This window comes from Helianthus annuus, chromosome 8 (genome assembly GCF_002127325.2).
Source record: "Helianthus annuus cultivar XRQ/B chromosome 8, HanXRQr2.0-SUNRISE, whole genome shotgun sequence".
NCBI lineage: Eukaryota > Viridiplantae > Streptophyta > Magnoliopsida > Asterales > Asteraceae > Helianthus > Helianthus annuus.
In genome coordinates this window covers 121,073,163-121,085,918 of record NC_035440.2, presented here as the reverse complement: position 1 = coordinate 121,085,918, position 12,756 = coordinate 121,073,163, and positions in this window count along the sequence as shown.

The window sequence follows — 12,756 nt, the reverse complement described above, 5'->3', positions numbered from 1 at the left end:
ATAAAATTTAAAATATAATGTTACACATTACATTACGTTATATAATAAAATTCTATCGTGCATGTAAGACGGAATTAGAACAACATATCCAGCTTTAACTTTATAATCAAGGCAAACTGGAAATAAATAATCTCACATAACTCAATTTGGTTGATAATAATCCTAAGTCAGTTATTGAACGATAATAATCTGAACTGGTCAGTTTTTTTTTTATAAAATAGTCCGCCGTTAAAATAGCTTAACGGAGTTAAGTTTTTTTCTGAATTACAAATCAATGTTTTAGGGCTTTTGATCGTAACGAGGATACGAGTCGATTGATGTAAAACTTACCTCGAAATATTGTCCCAACCCACGAAAACGGTGCTTCAATTCGGGTGTTTAAACTTACAATTAACAAAAATCAAGCCATTTCGAGCACAATTTCGAGGTAAGTTTTACATCAATCGACACATATCCGCGTTCTGATCAAAAGCCCTAAAACATCGGTTTGTAATTCGGAAAAAAACTTAACTCCGTTAAGCTATTTTAACGGCGGACTATTTTACAAAAAAAAAAAGTCTACCAGTTCGGATTATTATCGGCCAAATTGAGTTAGGTGAGATTATTTATTTCCAATTCGCCTATAATCAATTATAGGATTTTTCAAAAGTATCTTGTTTCACAAACAATCTACGATTACGTTATGATTATTTTTTGAGCTAATGTCATTTCGAAATTTATAAATTACATGTTTTATACAACAAAATCAATAATGGTATTCTAAACCGCAAAATCATTTTGTTGAATCTTTCCAACGTATACATTTTAGAATGAAAATAAAGAAATATATTATAAAATCACTAATTAAACTGCGTTGATTAGGGGGTGTGTGTTTAATATGTGTTGTGTGTGATCAAAATTCAACACTTGTGATTATGATACCTTGATCAAGTAGTTTCAACTTCCCTTTAGACAAGGGCACATGCTTTCCTCCAATGAATCAAAGCTTTTATGGGCCCATATAACCACCATTTTGCTCTCAGTTTTCTTCACATGGTAAAATTTGGTAACAAAATTCTAATACACTATAATGTTTTTAGACACTTTAGACATCAGCACAACTTCTCACGATCAAAATTAGCGACTCTAACATGACGCTTATGAGGATTTATAATTGTCACTTGTCATTGTCGGTAGGACACTAAGCCTTTGGGTCATGTGTTATGACCACCACCCTCACATGCATGTTCACCCAAGCCGAACCCTTAGTTCCACCCACTTATCAATCAAGATAATCTAAGCCATTTGTTCTGGATATGGAAATGAAGTGTAACCGTTGATAAAATCTCAAATTGATTGATTTGAATTATACTGATTTAAGCTGACTACCGTTCAACGCAAGCTCTTAATGTGATCGGTGATATTTTTTTCAAACAACAGCTACCGTATATATAGATATAACGAAACAACAAGGGGCTGAAAGGTGATATTCATAATTTAAAAGGTGCACATCATTTTCCAATTGGGCATTAACATTTGAAAAAAGGGTTTTAGCCATGTTAGTTGATAGGCTAAGATGGGGGAGTCTTTAGATGGTGATTGTGATATGGCAACAAGGTCATCAACTTTAAACAAGTGTCATCCACATGTTTATGCCACATGGCAGTCACTCTCCACCAATAGTTATCCTTCAATTGCACATGGGCTTACACTGATGTCTTCACATCATACACTTAATTTGAAGGATTTGACAATTCTAAGATTTTCAACATGAAATTTTTCCTCATTTTATTGCATAATTTGTGGCAAATTTAGGCTGTTCCCATCGTACATGAATGTTATAGTAAACGTAATTTTCTAAGCAAAATGAACCTAACATGAATATACTGTTTGGTTTACTCAGGGTTCAAGTTAGTTTCAATCAACTCACAAACATATATAGTTAAACAAGTCGATCGAAGGTCAACGTTTGTGGATTGACTTGATTAGTTTAATAAGTTTAAAAAGGATATTTTTATCTCAAAACTTAAAACCGATCGGGTAATATATAACAGGAGTTAAAAGTTAAAAAAGATATTGAGATCATATCATATAACTTAAACACAATTGTTTGAAGACGTTATATTTTTATGTAACTTTGCAACTCGTTTAGGTACTAGCATAAGTATAAAAGTTTAAACGAATTGAGATCATATCATATAACTTAAACACAATTGTTGAACTCCAAATCTACAATTCGTTACTTCAAAGAGGTGGTTAATGAAGTCATTTGAATAAATAAGGCAAATTGGATTTTAATAATCTCAACTGTATTTTTTGGTCAATAATAATCCCAACTTAGTTAATTAGTCACAATAATTTGAACTCTTCCATTTTGTTTGTAAAATAGTCCGCCGTTAAAAAAACATAACGGAGTTGAAGAAACACTGACCTTAACAACACCAATGGCTTCAATGATTAGTGATTCGAACGAGTAGCTGCAAAACAGAAACACCGTTAGGACTCGTTACAGGAATGGGGTTATTCCTGTAACCACCCTCCGGCGTGAGAATAAGTATTTGTTCTTGGGATAAGTATGGTATAGGAGAGGAAAACGTAGGGGAATTAGATGATCATACCTTACGCATTTGTCTCTATTTATAGGTTTTCCATTAGGGTTTCCTTTGTTTCAGGATACGTTCCGATAGGTTGGAGATTTATGCGATCTTCCCAAAAAGTGGGAGATTTAGTTGTGCACCTTCCATGTAGATATGGAAGGTTCTGGAATAAATCTTTGTATTTATATTAATATAAAAGGTTGTAACCGGGTCGGGTGACCGATGCGGGTCACACCTCGTCATGTCCCCCCAGTCCGAGCTCATGGAGAGAATCCATTAGGTCGGACTAAGAGAAAAAGAAAAAGGTAAACTCATGATGATTTTTACAACGACCTTTGCAAAATACGGCGAAAATACAGGATGTGACAGTTGGGTCACCATGTGAGTGACAGCTGTCGATTCCCTTGGTTGACACGTGTGTCGATTCGTACACATTTTTGAATTTGAAAAGTTTCCGTAACTTATAAAGGACGATACCTTATATGAGGGTTCAAGACATCTCCCCCAAATTACACCGTCGTCATCCTCTCGATTCCATGGCTTCGAAAACGACCGAATCATCTTCCGCCGTTGCCACTTCCACGGACGCCCTACTGTGCAAATGGGGTGTGACATCCTTCAACAATCTAGTTCATGATTACGGTATTAGGGCTGAGTGGAATCCTGTGTTGCCATCGAAAACCGACACCGCCTTTCCCCTGAAAGTAGGTAAAATCACCTTATTCAGTGATTTTTTCAAGTTTTGCAACTTCCGACTACCCATCACCAAATTTTTGAAATTGGTGCTTGATTACTACCGTATCCACATTTCACAAGTACATCCCCTTGGCCTTGTAAAACTTCGACAATTCGAATATGCCTGCGTAGCTCTGGGCCATATCCCAGAACTAATTGTTTTTAGGGCTTTCTTCGTGCTGGTGTGGAAATCCCCTTTCTTTACTTTTGATCGGAGGGATACAGATGTATCGTGCCTGAGGGAAATCCCCACTAGTTCTAGGGACAAAGATTGGAAGAAAAAGTTCTTCTATCTGGACGCCGGTGCTATTCCTGGGGAAATGCATTGGCAAGAGAAAGGACCGAAGTATAAGGTGAAAGATGATGCTCCTCCTGCGGATTTGTACGCGTCGAACGCGTTATATGTGAAGTTATGTGGCCGCCCTTTTGAGTGCACCATCATTCCAGAAGGTGCACTGGTGATGGCTGGCATGAGTCTGCTATGGCCAGATATAAAGCGTTATCCCTCATTTCAACGGGAAGATGGAGGTATGCTGACATCATCGCACCGGGTTAACTTTTATGGTGTGTTTTTTCCATATTTATTATTATTTTTAATTACTTATTTCGCGCAGGGGATTGGGGGATGTTTGACTTTATCGATCCACCCCGTCATCTCGCGTTGAAACCCGCCGACCGGATGCTGGATGAAGGGGAGCCTGATGTGCTGAAAGTGCATTTGGAGCAATTTCTTCTACCCGCTGTGCCAGCGGACCCACTGGCGTACATTGCTCCCCTATCGGGTATGACGATCGCTGTCGTGGCTTCGTCGGAGAAAAAACCTGCCCGAATAAAATTGTCTGGGAAAAAACACTCAGCAACTCACGGGAGTATGCCCACAATGGAGGAGACGCCCACTATGGGGCGCGATGGTCCCTTGGTCTCCGATCTGACCAGTCCTGGTCGTGTCTCGAAGAAAAGGAAAATATTCGTAGCACCTACTCTGAGCGCGTTTCAAGCGGTGCAAGCCGCGTGTGCTTTCTCACCAGGTATGTCTTGCTAATTATCCTTATGGCGTATTGGTGTTCATATTGATAACGTCCTTCTGGGCTTATGTTTCAGGTACCATCATGGGAGTATCATCCGGAGTTGTGACATCTACTGTTGCGCCGACCGTAGCGGGGTCATGTCCTGGCAGTAATGTCAGCATGTCTATGGGCCCACAATCTTTAGTTTCAGTTGCTCCCGCCGTGAGCTGTGTCATGCCATCCCCTAGTCCTGCGATATCGGTAGCTGTATCTGTGGAGCCGCTATCATCGCTTCAATCAGGCGGTCTTGACACAATGTTACTTGACTCGCCCAAAGACATTTTTGCTGGTGTCGATACTAATGCTGTTGCTACGTCGACTGCGCATGAGGCGACTAGCATGGGTGGAGGTGACAATCGTGCGTCGAGCAGCGGTATTGCTGATGATGGTGCCCGTTTGATTGATGACCTGTTTATACCCACCGTCTGCTGGGATCCTCACGCTCAGGATAAGCGTTATCAGCCTCAATGGAAAATTGCTGAATTCTCCCGACTGATCTTTCCTCCTGTGGTTCAACATTGGATCGAGAGAGCGTATCCACCTGCTGAGGCAGCGTATGTTGAGGGGTTAAATAATGAAGATTTGATGAATTCGTCCATATCAGATTCCGTGACCCTACCTCGCAGGTTGGTAGAGATTCGGCGCCGGTGGGTGCGTGATAACACCCAACTTCATGAGGCCCGGGCCATTATCCAAGAACTGAGGGATGACAAGCATCGCCTCGAAAGTCAACTGCAAACCGCGGGATTGAAGGAGGCCCGATTTCTGTCAGAGAAGAATAAGGCCGAGGAAGATTTGTGGAGGGTAACTGAACATCTTGCTGAGGAAAGGATCTTATGGGCCCGCGATATGGCGGAAAAAGATCGGGTTTTGGCTCAAGCGAAAAATGTACAAGAGGAGTTAGAACGTAAGGCTGTGGCGGAGGCTCAGAAGGTGAGACACGAGTTATCAGCCCAATTGGAAAAATTTCGTGTTGACACTGATTTTGTGTCCCAGGTTCAGGAGCGGTACCAGGATTTGACAGCCGAAGTAGAGACCTGTCATACCAAGATCCGACTGATGCAGGGAGAGCTGGAGGAGCGTGAAGCAAAATTCAAGGAGATGCAAGATCATTGTGATTCCCTTGTCACCCAAAACAATAAGCTTGCTGCATCGTCATCTTCGAAGTTAAAGGAGGTGGAGGACACGCTGGTACAATCCCATGCAGAGATCGATGATTTGACCAACCAGCTAGCGGCTATGCGGGGAGACAGGAATTGGTTGATAACTAATGGGCTAGTGGGGGCGTTCGAATATCTGCGTGAGTCGTCCCACTTTACTAGCCTGATTGACCGTCTTTCCGCCGCTGCCTACCAATCTGGTCATCATGACGGCGTACTTAAAGGCTACATGGACTGCCAGCAAGCGGAAAGAGTGCCGCCGGATTTCCAAACTCTCAAGAATAAGTTACAGGCTGATATGGCGAATGCTCTTGAAGCTGCGTACACCGAGCCTCTACCGTGCTATGGCGATCTGATGGATAAAGTTAATGAGGATGGAATAGAATCTCTATGTCTGATGCTGGACCCCGCGGACGAATCCGAAGAAGACTGACTATTCCGTTATTCATCTTATTGCTTGTTGTGTACTCTTGTTGACACTGTTTTAATTGGGTTTAGTGCCCATTATCTGTTTTGATTTGACAGCTAAGTTAATGCAAATGTCATGATTTCTGACACCGCCGGCTTGTAAAATATGGCTCTGTGACTTGTGATGATTACTTTTAATTAATATATCTGATGTCACCACTGTCAAAACTTTTTAACTATTGCTATAAATTCACCCTTCGTTTCCATTTTTGGGTATGTTGGTGCAATGGAAAGAAAACGATACAGGCAAAGGCTTTCCGAGATCTTTCGGGTGCTTGACGCTGCTGATGGCCTGTTGATGTTACAGCATCCGGTAACAAGATCAATGCTTAGAGGCAGACGACCAATCCCAAATGCTGCTCCGGTTCGTGCCAACCGAGCATGTCAAAGCCTTGTTATTCTGGATCCTCAACCAGAGGATCCCAGAGTGCAGCTATCGGCTGATGTGCTGACTGGCTTGATCCCGGTGGACCCTGAACGGCGATATCGCCTGACCTACCAACGTCAGTCCGGTGGTCGGACGAGGGGGCGGCCGATGGATGACTCTGGCTTGGTGTTCCGAATGGTTGGTGGCTCAACTGATCACTTGGCCGTCAACCCTGTGGTGGTGGTGGAAGACAATGATGATGTGGGGGTGCCTACCCCTGCAGTGGTGACGGCACCCATCTTTCCTCAGTAGGTGTTTTGTGAACATGTTCTGTATTTTGGTTCCCTTATGTTTGGTTTTTATTAAAAACAGGGACAAGTACTTGGTTTTTAATTTTTTGAGATAGGCTATGTATATGTGATGATGCCTATCTATTTTTGAGGCGGTTTATGTATCTATTACCAAGATACCCGCCGTAAGCGCTTGTTGTGGTTACCCTATGACTTATAATGAAAGATATTTCGTGTTTAAGGGTTTTGTTTTTGTTTTTACCGGTTAATGCATTCATTGTGCGATGGTAACTTTTGTAATAGATGAACTTGCAACTTTATTAAACTTGCATTAAGCAAAAAAGAAAAAAAGTAGAAATCCCATGACGGGTTACAAATGCGAACTGGAAAGGGTAATCAACTCTTGCTGTTAGGAGCAAGGCATTACAAGTAGCATTTCTTCAGCTGGGCGATGTTCCAACTGCGCGGGACTGGCGTGCCATCTAGTCGGGACAGGCGATAGGCCCCTTTGCCCAGGTCTTCTTGGATGACGTAGGGGCCTTCCCAGTTGGGGCCCAGTTTTCCCGCTGGTTCCATTCGACTTGCTTCGTTGTCGCGCATGACGTAATCGCCTACCTTGAAACTTAGTTTGGACACCCGTTTGTTGTAGTACTTTTCCAGAGCTTTTTTGTATCGTGCCTCGCTAATGGCGGCCGCCTCACGCCTCTCTTCCAACAAATCTAGGCCCTCTCTCAGCGATTGGTCATTGTTGCTTTTTACCTTGAGACGGCGTAACGACGGCAACCCTGCCTCAGCAGGTATCATAGCCTCCATTCCATAGGTAAGGCTAAATGGGGTTTCATTGTTGCTGGTCTTGGGCATTGTTCGATGCGCCCAAAGGACATGTGGCAACTCTTCCACCCACGAGCTTCCCTCGTGTCCCAGCCGCTTTTTGATACCTTCTAGCAAGCTCCTGTTCGTCCGCTCCACCTGCCCGTTACCCTGTGGGTGTGCTACCGACGTGAAGATCTGCTGAATGTGGAGATCGGCGCACCATTCCTGGAAAATTCTATCCGTGAACTGCGTCCCATTGTCACTTACCAGGTAGAGCGGTAGGCCAAACCTGCATACGATGTGTTCCCAGAGAAACTTTTTGGCGTTTTCTGCCGTTATCTTAGCCAAAGGTTTTGCTTCCACCCATTTGGTGAAGTAGTCAACCGCCACGATTAAGTATTTTAATTTCCCGAGAGCAGGCGGGAAAGGTCCCACAATATCTACAGCCCATTTCTGAAAAGGCCATGCTGATGTCACCGGTACCAGACTATTTTTGGGCCGAATTGTTTGAGGGGCGAATTTCTGACAGCTGAGGCATCTTCGCAATTCTCTGACAGCGTCTTCATGCATCCCGGGCCAGTAATACCCCGCGCTATGAATTTTGGCGACCACTGCTCGAGGACCCGCGTGTATACCGCATATACCCTCATGTATCTCGCTGACGAGGTATTTCGCTTCTACCGGGGAGACGCATCGTAGCAGCGGACCCAGGTAAGATTTTCGATACAGGACACCATCGTTGACTTCGTATTGCAGTGCTTTCGTTTGTATCTTTCGTGCTTCGCCCTTGGCGGGAGGCAGTTCGCCTGTTTTAAGAAAGAGTAGGATCGGGGTATACCAACAGGGCTCTTCTATTGTGACAGCGGAGACGCTACGCGGTTCGATTGAGGGTGTCTGTAATGTCTCAACTTTGACTTCCCTTTCCATGCCGGAGGTGGCGAGTTTGCTTAAAGCGTCTGCTATCTGATTCTTCCCTCTGTGCACGTGGTTAAGCGTGACTTTGTCGAAAGAGTTCATGAGCTCTTTGGTTTTTGCCAGATATTTTGCCATTGCCTCGTCTTTTGCTTCATATGTTTCGTTGACTTGATTGTTGACCAGCAGCGAGTCGACGTATGCGTCTACCCTAGCTGCCCCCATGGATTTTGCCATTCGCAACCCTGCCAGTAGCGCCTCATATTCCGCCTCGTTGTTAGAGCACTCGAAGTTAAAACGTAAGGCGTACATTAGCCTGATTTGGTCTGGACTTATCAGCATTAGACCCGCCCCGGATCCCTTTCCGCTAGATGATCCGTCTGTGTACAGTTTCCAAGTTTCTCTTGCTGTGCTGGTCTCAGGTATGTCTTGGGTGACCGGATCCGTAACTACCTCTCCTTCCGGTATTTCGGCTAAGAAGTCAGCAATTACTTGCCCCTTAACCGCCGTTCGTTTCTGGTATTCGATATCTAGGGCCCCCAGCTCGATAGCCCACTTGGCCAATCTACCCGAGACCTCCGGTTTGTGCAGGACCTGCTGTAGCGGATAGTTAGTTAAGATCTGTACACGATGTGCCTGGAAGTACCTTCTTAATCGCCTTGTTGCGTGTACCAATGCTAAGACCAGCTTTTCCAGCGTAGGGTAGCGCGTTTCAGGTCCTGCTAATACCCGACTTATGTAGTATATTGGCGTTTGTTTTCCTTCCCGTTCAACCATGAGTACAGCACTTACTGCTGTGTGGGCCGCCGCAAGATACATTTTTAGCACTTCACCGTGTCTAGGTGCGGTCAGCGTGGGGAGCCTTTCTATGAAACGCTTCATTTCCTGCAGAGCTTGTTCTGCTTCGCCGGTCCATTTGAAATTCTTTTTGTCGAGACAATCTTTTAGCGTTTTTATGAATGGCAATGATTTTTCAGCGTGCCTTGCTAGGAACCTGTTGATTGCTACCAGTCGTCCATTTAGGGCTTGAGCTTCCTTCAGCGTTCGGGGGGAAGGCATTCGCGATATGGCGGTTATTTTTTCTGGGTTAGCTTTAATGCCGTCGCGGGTAACTACTACCCCCAGAAACTTCCCCTCTTCCACCCCAAAAGAACACTTCTTTGGGTTTAACTTTATGTTGTACTCTCTGAGCCGCTGGAAAGTTTCCTCTATGTCTGCCAACATTTGTTTTTCTTCGCTGCTCTTTATTACCAAGTCGTCTACATAGACTTCCAGGTTTCGCCCGATCTGTGTTTCGAACACTTTGTCCATGAGCCTCTGGTAGGTAGCTCCTGCATTCCGTAGCCCAAATGGCATTTTGGTGTAACAAAAGATGCCAACGTCGGTGTGGAAGGCTGTTTTCTCTTCATCTTCTTTGGCCATTTTGATCTGGTGGTATCCCTTATACGCGTCCAAAAAACACTTGTATCGATACGGCACCAGGGAGTCAACCTTTAAGTCGATTTCGGGCAACGGGTATGCGTCTTTTGGACACGCTTTGTTCAAATCTTTGAAGTCGATGCACATCCGCCATGTGCCGTCTAGTTTCTTAACCATGACCGGGTTAGACACCCAAGTATGGTACTGTGTTTCTCTGAGGATTCCAGCTTCCACTAACTTGCGTACTTCTTTAACGACCGCTGCCCGGCGATCCGGGGCCATACTGCGTTTACCCTGGGCGACTGGCTTAATGCCTGGGAGCGTGGCGAGTTTATGTTCTGCTTTATTGCGAGGGACTCCCGTCATATCGGCGTGCTCGAAAGCGAATATGTCTGCGTTTCTTTTTAGCAATTGTTTCAAATCGCTCTTTACTTCTGGGGACAGAGTGTCGCCGATGGTGACCATTTGGTCCGGGTGGCGTGTGCTCAGCACCCACCTTTCTGGTCCCGTGGCCCCCGCGGGCCCTTGGCGACATCGTTTGGTATCCAATATCTCTCCAATTCTATCGCGAAATACGGTAGCGATACCCTGCGGTGTTGGAAACTTCATAAAGCCTCTCGCCGTGGAGACTATGGCATCTAACTTTCCCAAGGTGAACCTTCCAATGATCACATTGTGGTACGATTCGGCGCGGACCACGAGGAAGGTAAGTAGTATCGTTCTTTCTTTGGGTGCTTGCCCGAAAGTTACCGGGAAGGTGATTTGACCGATAGGATCCACCTTCTCTCCTGTGAAACCCTTAATAGGAGCGTGTACTGATTCGAGCAGCTTTTTATCCTCTGGTTGCATTCTATCAAAACAATGCTCGTAGATGATATCCTCCGAGCTTCCGGTGTCGACCAGGATTCGCCTCATACGGTAATCTCCTACCGCCGCCGAAATGATCAGGGCATCCGTGGTAAGATGCAAATCTTCCATTCGTGGTTCAATTGTCATAGTTGCCAACATCCAAGGTTCGAGTGTGGAGAAACTCCGTTTCGCCCCTTTTCTTGTACCGGCATGAACCATGTTCAACTCGCGCGGCCTTTTTCCTGCCACCTTATCGCTTTCTTCCTTAACCACGGGCGGGCCCTGCTTTATGTCTCGCACTAGATGTGCCAATTTTCCTGACTTCACGAAATATTCGATCTGTTTCTTAAGCTGGAAACAGTCGTTAGTATCGTGCCCGCTCCCCTTGTGATACTCGCAGTATTTGCTCGTGTCTTTGTTCGGGTTGTCTTTTAACGGTTTTGGTGGATTGAGCCTGAGGTTTTCTGAGGCAAGGATTTCTGCCGGGGTCTTGCTCAAATTGGGATACTCGGACCGAGGTTTTGACGTCTCATTCCTTGAGTAGGAGCTCCGGTGTCTATCATACCGCGAGTCTTTGTCGTTTCGCTGGTATCGGTCTCCCTTGTGCTTACTCTTGGACCCCCGACTATCCTTTTCCTCCTGGTTCTTCTGGGCTTCTTTCTTTCTGTTGGCCGCGTGGCTGGCCGCTACCGCTTTCTCCTGTATAACGTATACTTTGGCGATCCGGAGTATCTCGTCTATGGTCGGGGGTACCCCATCCCTTCCGTGCAATGTTCTCAGTAACTCATTATCATTGACCCCTTGGAGGAAAGCTCCGCATGCCAAATCGTTGGTGACACCTGGTATCGCCAGGCTTTCTTTGTTGAATCTGATGATGAAATTTTCCACCGTCTCATTGTCTCGACGACGGATATGGAGTAGTTCGTTCCTATCTTTTGTATGTCGGCGCTGTTGACTGAACTGTAGGATGAACTTTGATTCCAAATCTTCAAAACTGTCTATCTCACCCGTGGGTAGGCTATCCCACCATACTCGTGCTGCTCCCACTAAAGTTTGTACGAACATTTTGCACCATAGGGGCATGGGCCAACAAGCCACTTCACCCGCGCTCTTAAATAAATTAAGATGATCATCCGGGTCAGTGAGGCCATCGTACTTACCGACGGTTTGGGGCATCTTCGGTTTTTCTTTGATAGGGGCTTCAGCGATCCTACGCGTGAATTTGGATCGGAATGTTGCATCCACTGGCTTGTACGGCTTGGTTAACTCGTCATCTTCTATATTCACTGGCTGTGTAGGTGGGATGTTCACACCCGGGGCAGGACCTGTTCCTGGACCGGAGTTTTCTAAAGGAGTCAACCGGGGTCTGACCGCATTTTCTCTGTAGTGCACAGGCTCCGTTGGCGCTTGGGTATACGTTGGCTGTGGCGTTGGAAAGTTCCACCACGGCGGCATGTAAGCCGCGTATGGCGATTGAGAGTTTCCTTGCGCTGTTCCCTGAGGCAGATAAACTGCTCCCCCGTACGAGGGTAAATACCCAAAAGGGGGCGTATAGCAATATCCCGGGAAATACATTTGGTTTCCTGGTGTGACAGGGGCATTCATTACTCCGGTTGGCATGATGACAGGCTGATGAGGTGGGGTGGATAACGCCGCCGTAAGCGCGGCTGAATACAATGGTGGCATTGGACTGTAGACCAACGGTTGGTAGTATTGGGGAGTGTTGGTTCCAGATACTAAGATACTGGGGCTCGCCGAAGTGATGACTGGGGTGGAGTAAAGGCGTGAGGTCTGCGAGAAAACAGCAGCTCCTGGAGCAGAGGCGCCACCGCCTGTCCCCTCCATCCTTCCAGGTGGTGTTTGTGAGGGCATATAGAGGAAAGGGTTTGTAACCACTGCCTGGGAAGAGACGGTGGTGATATTATCAAACCCCGGTGGTGGTCCTTCCGCCTCGAACTCTGGATCTAAAGATCTGGTAACGGCCGGGGACGATAGTGGGGTGGTCCCGCTTCCCGCCCCTAGTGCCAAGTTATTATCTGTCAATCTTTGACCAGCCATGTTCTGATCACTTGCCATGAAGTTCTTTGTTGCTCTTATGGT